We start from the raw sequence: 10,414 nt of genomic DNA, 5'->3' as shown, positions 1-10,414 counted from the left end.
TACGAAACAATACGCCGCTGGAAAAAAAAGCAATACGCCGCTGGTACGAACGAATACGCCGCTGGAAAAAAAGCAATACGCCGCTGGAAAAAAAGCAATACGCCGCTGGTACGAACCAATACGCCGCTGGAAAAAAAAGCAATACGCCGCTGGTACGAAGCAATACGCCGCTGGTAAAAAAGCAATACGCCGCTGGTACTTTGTAATAAGAATTACATTATAAGATAGAAAGCACTACGCCGCTGGACATAAAATCTCCATTATCCGAACGAAAGTAACACGCCGCTGGTACTTTATTTTATTATAATAATTTAATTATAAGACAGAAACCGCTGATACTTGGTTGTAAAATCTCCATTATCCGAACGAAAGTAACACGCCGCTGGTACTTTATTTTATTATAATAATTTAATTATAAGACAGAAACCGCTGGTACTTGGTTGTAAAATCTCCATTATCCGAACGAAAGCAATACGCCGTTGGTACTTGGTTATAAAATTTTCATTACAAGATAGAAAGCAATATGCCGCTGGTTATATTAATGTAATCTTATGGAAAGCATTACGCCGCTGGAACTTTGACCATTGCAATAATCGATCGGAAGCTATACACAGCAAGGAATACGAATATTATACCAAGAGATCGAAAACAATACGCTGTTCGGACGTTTTGACTAGCTGTCGCACAGTGCAGACGCGTCGACCCGTCGCTCCGCATTTCGAGCGCAATTTCAGTGGTTTTTCAGTTCAGAAAATTACAGAGAGTGTTTGGTTGTGTTGCAGGAGTCAAACTGAATGATTTGATGCATAAAGTTTAATTAAACTCCCATTAGTTTGCCGGGAAACATCGATTCTTCCGATCTAGAAAGAGACAGAGATAGACGATCCGCGTTATGTTAAATATTTCAAGGTTACCGATTCCACAAAATTATAAAAAGTATACGGCTGTGTAGCGGGGATCAAAACGAGTAATTTCATGTATAAAGTTTAATTAATCTCCCAATAGTTTGCCGGGAAACATCGATAATTCCGATCTAGAAAGAGACAGAGACAGTCGATCCGCGTTATGTTAAATATCTCAAGGTTACCGATTCCACAAAATTATAAAAAGTATACGGCTGTGTAGCGGGGATCAAAACGAGTAATTTCGTGTATAAAGTTTAATTAATCTCCCAATAGTTTGCCGGGAAACATCGATTATTCCGATCTAGAAAGAGACAGAGACAGTCGATCCGCGTTATGTTAAATATTTCAAGGTTCCCGATTCCATAAAATTATAAAAAGTATACGGCTGTGTAGCGGGGACCAAAACGAGTAATTTCATGTATAAAGTTTAATTAATCTCCCAATAGTTTGCCGGGAAACATCGATTATTCCGATCTAGAAAGAGAGAGAGACAGTCGATCCGCGTTATGTTAAATATTTCAAGGTTCCCGATTCCACAAAATTATAAAAAGTATACGGCTGTGTAGCAGGGACCAAAACGAGTAATTTCGTGTATAAAGTTTAATTAATATCCCATTAGTTTCCGGGAAACATCGATAATTCCGATCTAGAAAGAGACAGAGACAGTCGATCCGCGTTATGTTAAATATCTCAAGGTTCCCGATTCCACAAAATTATAAAAAGTATACGGCTGTGTAGCGGGGATCAAAACGAGTAATTTCGTGTATAAAGTTTAATTAAACTCCCATTAGTTTGCCGGGAAACATCGATTATTCCGATCTAGAAAGAGACAGAGACAGTCGATCCGCGTTATGTTAAATATCTCAAGGTTCCCGATTCCACAAAATTATAAAAAGTATACGGCTGTGTAGCGGGGATCAAAACGAGTAATTTCATGTATAAAGTTTAATTAAACTCCCAATAGTTTGCCGGGAAACATCGATTATTCCGATCTAGAAAGAGACAGAGACAGTCGATCCGCGTTATGTTAAATATTTCAAGGTTCCCGATTCCACAAAATTATAAAAAGTATACGGCTGTGTAGCGGGGATCAAAACGAGTAATTTCGTGTATAAAGTTTAATTAATCTCCCATTACTTTGCCGGGAAACATCGATTATTCCGATCTAGAAAGAGACAGAGATAGACGATCCGCGTTATGTTAAATATCTCCAGGTTACCGATTCCACAAAATTATAAAAAGTATACGGCTGTGTAGCGGGGATCAAAACGAGTAATTTCGTGTATAAAGTTTAATTAATCTCCCAATAGTTTGCCGGGAAACATCGATTATTCCGATCTAGAAAGAGACAGAGACAGTCGATCCGCGTTATGTTAAATATTTCAAGGTTCCCGATTCCATAAAATTATAAAAAGTATACGGCTGTGTAGCGGGGACCAAAACGAGTAATTTCATGTATAAAGTTTAATTAATATCCCATTAGTTTGCCGGGAAACATCGATTATTCCGATCTAGAAAGAGACAGAGACAGTCGATCCGCGTTATGTTAAATATTTCAAGGTTCCCGATTCCACAAAATTATAAAAAGTATACGGCTGTGTAGCAGGGATCAAAACGAGTAATTTCGTGTATAAAGTTTAATTAATATCCCATTAGTTTGCCGGGAAACATCGATTATTCCGATCTAGAAAGAGACAGAGACAGTCGATCCGCGTTATGTTAAATATTTCAAGGTTCCCGATTCCACAAAATTATAAAAAGTATACGGCTGTGTAGCGGGGATCAGAACGAGTAATTTCATGTATAAAGTTTAATTAAACTCCCAATAGTTTGCCGGGAAACATCGATTCTTCCGATCTAGAAAGAGACAGAGACAGTCGATCCGCGTTATGATAAATATTTCGAGGTTCCCGATTCCACAAAATTATAAAAAGTATACGGCTGTGTAGCGGGGACCAAAACGAGTAATTTCATGTATAAAGTTTAATTAAACTCCCAATAGTTTGCCGGGAAACATCGATTCTTCCGATCTAGAAAGAGACAGAGACAGTCGATCCGCGTTATGTTAAATATTTCAAGGTTCCCGATTCCACAAAATTATAAAAAGTATACGGCTGTGTAGCGGGGATCAAAACGAGTAATTTCGTGTATAAAGTTTAATTAATCTCCCATTACTTTGCCGGGAAACATCGATTATTCCGATCTAGAAAGAGACAGAGATAGACGATCCGCGTTATGTTAAATATCTCCAGGTTACCGATTCCACAAAATTATAAAAAGCATACGGCTGTGTAGCGGGGATCAAAACGAGTAATTTCGTGTATAAAGTTTAATTAATCTCCCAATAGTTTGCCGGGAAACATCGATTATTCCGATCTAGAAAGAGACAGAGACAGTCGATCCGCGTTATGTTAAATATTTCAAGGTTCCCGATTCCATAAAATTATAAAAAGTATACGGCTGTGTAGCGGGGACCAAAACGAGTAATTTCATGTATAAAGTTTAATTAATATCCCATTAGTTTGCCGGGAAACATCGATTATTCCGATCTAGAAAGAGACAGAGACAGTCGATCCGCGTTATGTTAAATATTTCAAGGTTCCCGATTCCACAAAATTATAAAAAGTATACGGCTGTGTAGCAGGGATCAAAACGAGTAATTTCGTGTATAAAGTTTAATTAATATCCCATTAGTTTGCCGGGAAACATCGATTATTCCGATCTAGAAAGAGACAGAGACAGTCGATCCGCGTTATGTTAAATATTTCAAGGTTCCCGATTCCACAAAATTATAAAAAGTATACGGCTGTGTAGCGGGGATCAGAACGAGTAATTTCATGTATAAAGTTTAATTAAACTCCCAATAGTTTGCCGGGAAACATCGATTCTTCCGATCTAGAAAGAGACAGAGACAGTCGATCCGCGTTATGATAAATATTTCGAGGTTCCCGATTCCACAAAATTATAAAAAGTATACGGCTGTGTAGCGGGGACCAAAACGAGTAATTTCATGTATAAAGTTTAATTAAACTCCCAATAGTTTGCCGGGAAACATCGATTCTTCCGATCTAGAAAGAGACAGAGACAGTCGATCCGCGTTATGATAAATATTTCGAGGTTCCCGATTCCACAAAATTATAAAAAGTATACGGCTGTGTAGCGGGGATCAGAACGAGTAATTTCATGTATAAAGTTTAATTAAACTCCCAATAGTTTGCCGGGAAACATCGATTCTTCCGATCTAGAAAGAGACAGAGACAGTCGATCCGCGTTATGTTAAATATTTCAAGGTTCCCGATTCCACAAAATTATAAAAAGTATACGGCTGTGTAGCGGGGATCAAAACGAGTAATTTCATGTATAAAGTTTAATTAAACTTCCAATAGTTTGTCGGGAAACATCGATAGTTCGATCGCGCGAGAGAGACAGAGAAACGAACAGACTTCTTTTCGATTTACGGCTAAAATAAATTTTTCTAATTTTTTTCAATAACATATTCTTGCTTAGATAACTTTTTTACATAGGGATTAAGCATTTAGAACGATATAATGTTTAAAATAAGGGCACTTTACTCTTGACATTTTACGGTTTTTTCAATTTTCTGAAAAATCCTATCATTAGATTTTTTTAAAAATACGATATTCTTGCTTAACTAACGTTTCTACATAGGGATTAAGCATTTAGAACGAAATCTAATGTCAGAAAATGGCACTTTACTCTTGACATTTTTCGGTTTTTTCAATTTTCTGGAAAATCGTATCATTAGATTTTTTTAAAAATACGATATTCTTGCTTAACTAACGTTTTTACATAGGGATTAAGCATTTAGAACGAAATCTAATGTAGGAAAATGGTACTTTACTCTTGATCGGTACGTTGGGACTTTGAAAATATTCGGGGGTTCCAATCGCTCGTCTGTTGCATCATAGCGCGTCTCGGCGCAATCGACCGATTCGCTCGATCCATTATTTTCGATTTACGGCTAAAATAAATTTTTCTAATTTTTTTCAATAACATATTCCTGCTTAAATAACTTTTTTACATAGGGATTAAGCATTTAGAACGATGCATTGTTTAAAGTAAGGGCACTTTACTCTTGACATTTTACGGTTTTTTCAATTTTCTGAAAAATCCTATCATTAGATTTTTTTAAAAATACGATATTCTTGCTTAACTAACGTTTCTACATAGGGATTAAGCATTTAGAACGAAATCTAATGTCAGAAAATGGCACTTTACTCTTGACATTTTTCGGTTTTTTCAATTTTCTGAAAAATCCTATCATTAGATTTGTTTAAAAATACGATATTCTTGCTTAACTAACGTTTCTACATAGGGATTAAGCATTTAGAACGAAATCTAATGTCAGAAAATGGCACTTTACTCTTGACATTTTTCGGTTTTTTCAATTTTCTGGGAAATCCTATCATTAGATTTTTTTAAAAATACGATATTCTTGCTTAACTAACGTTTTTACATAGGGATTAAGCATTTAGAACGAAATCTAATGTAGGAAAATGGTACTTTACTCTTGATCGGTACGTTGGGACTTTGAAAATATTCGGGGGTTCCAATCGCTCGTCTGTTGCATCATAGCGCGTCTCGGCGCAATCGACCGATTCGCTCGATCCATTATTTTCGATTTACGGCTAAAATAAATTTTTCTAATTTTTTTCAATAACATATTCCTGCTTAAATAACTTTTTTACATAGGGATTAAGCATTTAGAACGATACATTGTTTAAAGTAAGGGCACTTTACTCTTGACATTTTACGGTTTTTTCAATTTTCTGAAAAATCCTATCATTAGATTTTTTTAAAAATACGATATTCTTGCTTAACTAACGTTTCTACATAGGGATTAAGCATTTAGAACGAAATCTAATGTCAGAAAATGGCACTTTACTCTTGACATTTTTCGGTTTTTTCAATTTTCTGGAAAATCCTATCATTAGATTTTTTTAAAAATACGATATTCTTGCTTAACTAACGTTTCTACATAGGGATTAAGCATTTAGAACGAAATCTAATGTAGGAAAATGGTACTTTACTCTTGATCGGTACGTTGGGACTTTGAAAATATTCGGGCGTTCCAATCGCTCGTCTGTTGCATCATAGCGCGTCTCGGCGCAATCGAGCGATTCGCTCGACCCATTATTTTCGATTTACGGCTAAAATAAATTTTTCTCATTTTATTCAATAACATATTCTTGCTTAGATAACTTTTTTACATAGGGATTAAGCATTTAGAACGATATAATGTTTAAAATAAGGGCACTTTACTCTTGACATTTTTCGGTTTTTTCAATTTTCTGGAAAATCCTATCATTAGATTTTTTTAAAAATACGATATTCTTGCTTAACTTTTTTTTTTTTGTTTTTTTTTTTTTAACGTGGGGGAAATCTGCAGGTCAGACACCCCCGCTCCGCCCGAAGGGCGGAGGGGGGGTAGTGCGGGGTTCGACCCGCTAAAACCCCCACGGCGGCCTAGGGCGCTGGCGATTAACGGGGGAGCCACGGGAACTCTTCAAGAACACGACCGCAGCTCCCCCTCGCCTGGCCGGCCACCAGGATGGAGCGGTGGCCGGCCGCGTCCCGGGGGGAGATTAATCCTCCCCCCCATGAATCATCTTGATTCGGCGGTGCGGGGGACCGCACCCCACACCGCCTCTTCACGACGGCCGCACCAGCGGCCGTCGGGGGCGACGGTTTTGTCGCCCCCACTTTAAGAGCATCCTCGGTTGGCGGGCGGCGGGCAATTAAACCGGCATGGTCCGGTACACCCGCCGCCCGCCTAGTATCAGCTACTCGGGGGGGGCTCTAGGCGTGGGCGCACACGCCGCACCCCCCGCTCACGGCGACCCCGCTCGGCAGCCTCCTTCTGCAACATTACCTGTTCGCAGAAGGCTATGGCTGCCGCCCATTTTGTCGGGCTCTCCAGCATGGCCCCAACTAAGCTGGAGAGAGCGAGGTCGCCACCAACTTCCCTAGTTAGGACTCGGCGCAGCACTGAAAAGGCGGGGCACACCTCCAGTGTATGCTGCGCCGAGTCCTCCTCCGCGCCACAGTGGTGGCACACCGTCGTCGCTTCCCGACCGATGCGACACAGGTAGACACCGAAGCAGCCATGCCCGGTGAATACCTGCGTCGCACGGTAGGAGAGCCTGCCAAACCGCCTCTCCCGCCACGTGGTGAAGTGAGGCAGGAGAGCCCCGGGGACGCGCTCGGCGGCATGGGAACAAAGCTCCGCATGCCACCTGGCGAGCGCTAGTCCCCGGGCCTGGAGCTCGAAGCCCTCGACCGCCTCTTGCTCCGGCGGGTCCCCCCGAGCCCGGCCAGCGATGCATATGCGCCTATAGACATAGGCGCGCATCGCCGCCTGCAGCTCGAAGGGAATTTCTCCCGCCAGAGCAAGCGCCGCCACGGTAGACGTGGTGCGGTACCCCCGTATGAGGCGAAGGGCCATTTGCCTCTGAAGCCGGCGCAACAACAATGTGCTGCGCCGGCTTGCCCTCACGGACGGCGCCCAAATCGGGGCGCCGTATAATACCATTGACCGCACCACGCCTAGGTATAGGCGGCGCACCATATCGCCCGGTCCCCCGATATTGGGCAACAGGCGGCCTAACGCGGCCGCCGCCCTCTCAACTCGGGGGACGAGGCGGCCGAAATGTGCTCCGAACCTCCAGTGGCTGTCGAGGATCAGTCCGAGATACTTGATCTCGGACTTCACCTCGACGCAGGCTCCTCCAACCCAGATCCACGATCTGGCCCGTGGCCGAGACCAAGGCCGTCCAAACCAGACGGCCTCGGCCTTCTCCGGGGCCACCTTCAGCCCCAGACCGTGGATCCTCGCGACGACGGCTGCCACCGCAACTTCCGCTCGTCGGATGGTCCTCTCGAAGGTGTCCCCGACGGCGACCACCAATGTGTCATCTGCATAGCAGATGAGGGTGGCACCGTCGGGTAGGGAGGCCTTCAGGACTGCGTTATATCCCAGGTCCCACAGGAGTGGTCCTAACACGGACCCCTGTGGGACCCCGCAGTCCACTTCCCTCCGTATCGTCCCGTACCGGCCCGGGTATTCCACCCACCTGCCCCGCAGGTAGGCCCCGATTACCCGCCTCAGATAGGGAGGCACCTGGTGTTCAACCAGGGCCTCCCTAATGGCGGACCAGGGCAGGGTGTTAAACGCATTGACGATGTCTATCGACACCGCCAAGCACACCCCGCCCCGTGCCACGGCATTGTCCGAGAGGGACTTTAGACGGTCGATTGCATCGACCGTCGATCGCCCCTCCCGGAAGCCGAACTGGCAGTCCGCCAGATCGGGGCCAACGCGGGACAGGTGCCTGGCGAGGCGGGCAGCAATGATCTTTTCAAAGATCTTGCCCACCTCGTCCAGGAGGCAAATGGGCCGGTACGCGGAGGGAGAATCCGCAGGCCTCCCATCCTTCCTTAAGAGGACCATCCGACTTCTCCTCCAAAGGTCCGGGAACACCCCGGACCTCAGGAGCCCGGAGTAGAGGCCTCTAAGCCTCTCGCCCAGGACGCCCATGGCAAGCAGCCAGACCCGGCCGGGGATACCGTCCGGCCCCGGGGCAGTATTCTTGCCCCGGAGCCATTTGACTACCCCGGCCATTTCCTCCGGCGCGACCTCCAGATCCGGGGACCACTCGTGTCCCTCTAGCTGAGGGACGGGCCGGGACGCCTCCCCGCTGACGGGGAATAGCGCGTCCACGACCCGTCCGAGCATCCCCGGATCCAGGCTCTCCGTCAGAGGGGGCGCCCAGGGACGTAATCGTCCCATCGCCATTTTATATGGGCGCCCCCATGGATCTCGGTTGATAGTGCCGAGAAGGTCGCGCCAGGCCTGGCTCTTTGCTTGCCTGATGGCCAGCTGCAGGGCGACCACCTTCTCCCTGTATCGCCCATACAGCTGGATAGCCAGCTCCACGTCGGAACGCCGTCGTCGACGGGCGCGGGCGTACTGGCGTCGCGCGCGAACGCACTCTGTGCGCAAATCCGCTATCGCGCGCGACCACCAGTACACCGCCTTCCTCGGGAAAACCCTGGCCCGGGGCATGGCGACGTCGCAAATGGACGTCATTGCGCCCCGGAACCATTGGGCCTCCCTTGTCCCGTCGACTGGCCCGGCCGGTGTTGCTGGCCAGGCCACGACGTGGGCTGCCGCCATCAGGGCGTCCTGGTCGAGGCGCTTTAGCGCCCACCGCGGCTGAGGCGATCCCTCATCAGCGGGGCGACGTCGGGGCGTCGATGGGGCGGCGGAGAGGCCGAGAACAATGTACCTGTGGTCAGACAGCGTCTCGACCTCCTCCGCCACCCTCCACCCCGTAATACGGCGCGCGGCGGGGGGCGTTGCCCATGAAAGGTCAACGATGGACCCCCCATTATGCCGCACGCACGTATGGACCGAGCCCGTGTTTAAAAGACGGAGCTCGAGTCCCGCCGCCCAGTCAAGCACCTCCCGGCCCCTCGGGTTCGTCCTGGGGGAACCCCAAGCCGGCGACTTGGCGTTGAAGTCCCCCAGGACCAGCACCGGACGGGGCTGGCAGCGGGAGACGCATCTCCCCACCCCGTCCAGATACTGCACAAACTCCTCGAGGGACCACCTTGGAGGTGCATAGATCGCCACAACCGCGGTGCCGCCCCAGTCAACGGCCAGGTATCCCCGGCCGCGCTCGATAACGGAGCACGCCGGGGACCCCGGCCGGCCTACCCATATTATAACGGCGGAGCCGCTCAGGTCCCCCATCCAATGTGGATGATCGGGAATCCTGTACGGCTCCGCCGCTACGGCCAACCCGGCACCCCGCTCGGCCAGGAATTGCACCAGGAGGTCCTGTGCCCTGGCCGAGCGGTTCAGGTTGGCCTGTATTATAGGGCCCTTGGGCCCCATTACGGGCAGGCCTCCACCTCCATCGCCGCCGCGGGAGCGGTGGCGTCTGGAGCCTCTTTGGCCCCATCCGCCCCCGCGGGCGCGACGGTGGCACCTTTGGGTGCCACCTTTGGCTTAGTAGCCACGGTGGCCGTCGCCTTGGCCACCGCGGATTTCCTCCCCCTACTGCCCCTGCCGCGTTTCGCGCTGGCGGGGCACGCCCGGCTACCGAGGCGGTGGCCGGCCGGCTTGCCCGCTCCCGCACAGAGCGGGCAGTTGGGCTTCGCCGTACAGCCGGCCACCTTGTGGTCCCGACTGCCGCACCCAAAGCAGCAGTCGGAACGATCCTCGGCCGCAGTGCATCGCTGAGTTGTATGGCCTAGGCCAAGGCAGCGATAGCACTGCAGGGGCCGGGCGCTGAGGGCCTCCACCGTCGCCCGGGTCCAGCCGACCGTGAGCTTGCCCGCGACCGCAACTTTACGCGCGGCCGCAGCAGGGCACTGGACCCAGAGGGTGCCCAAACCGGAGGGGGAAGACCGGATTTCGCCGGTCTTAACATCCCCCCGGTCGCACCCTCCTACATGGGCGACGGCCACGGCAACCTCCTCCG

The sequence above is a fragment of the Megalopta genalis genome, unplaced genomic scaffold (assembly GCF_051020955.1).
Source record: "Megalopta genalis isolate 19385.01 unplaced genomic scaffold, iyMegGena1_principal scaffold0166, whole genome shotgun sequence".
Classification (NCBI taxonomy): Eukaryota; Metazoa; Arthropoda; class Insecta; order Hymenoptera; family Halictidae; genus Megalopta; species Megalopta genalis.
This window is presented reverse-complemented; position numbering follows the sequence as displayed.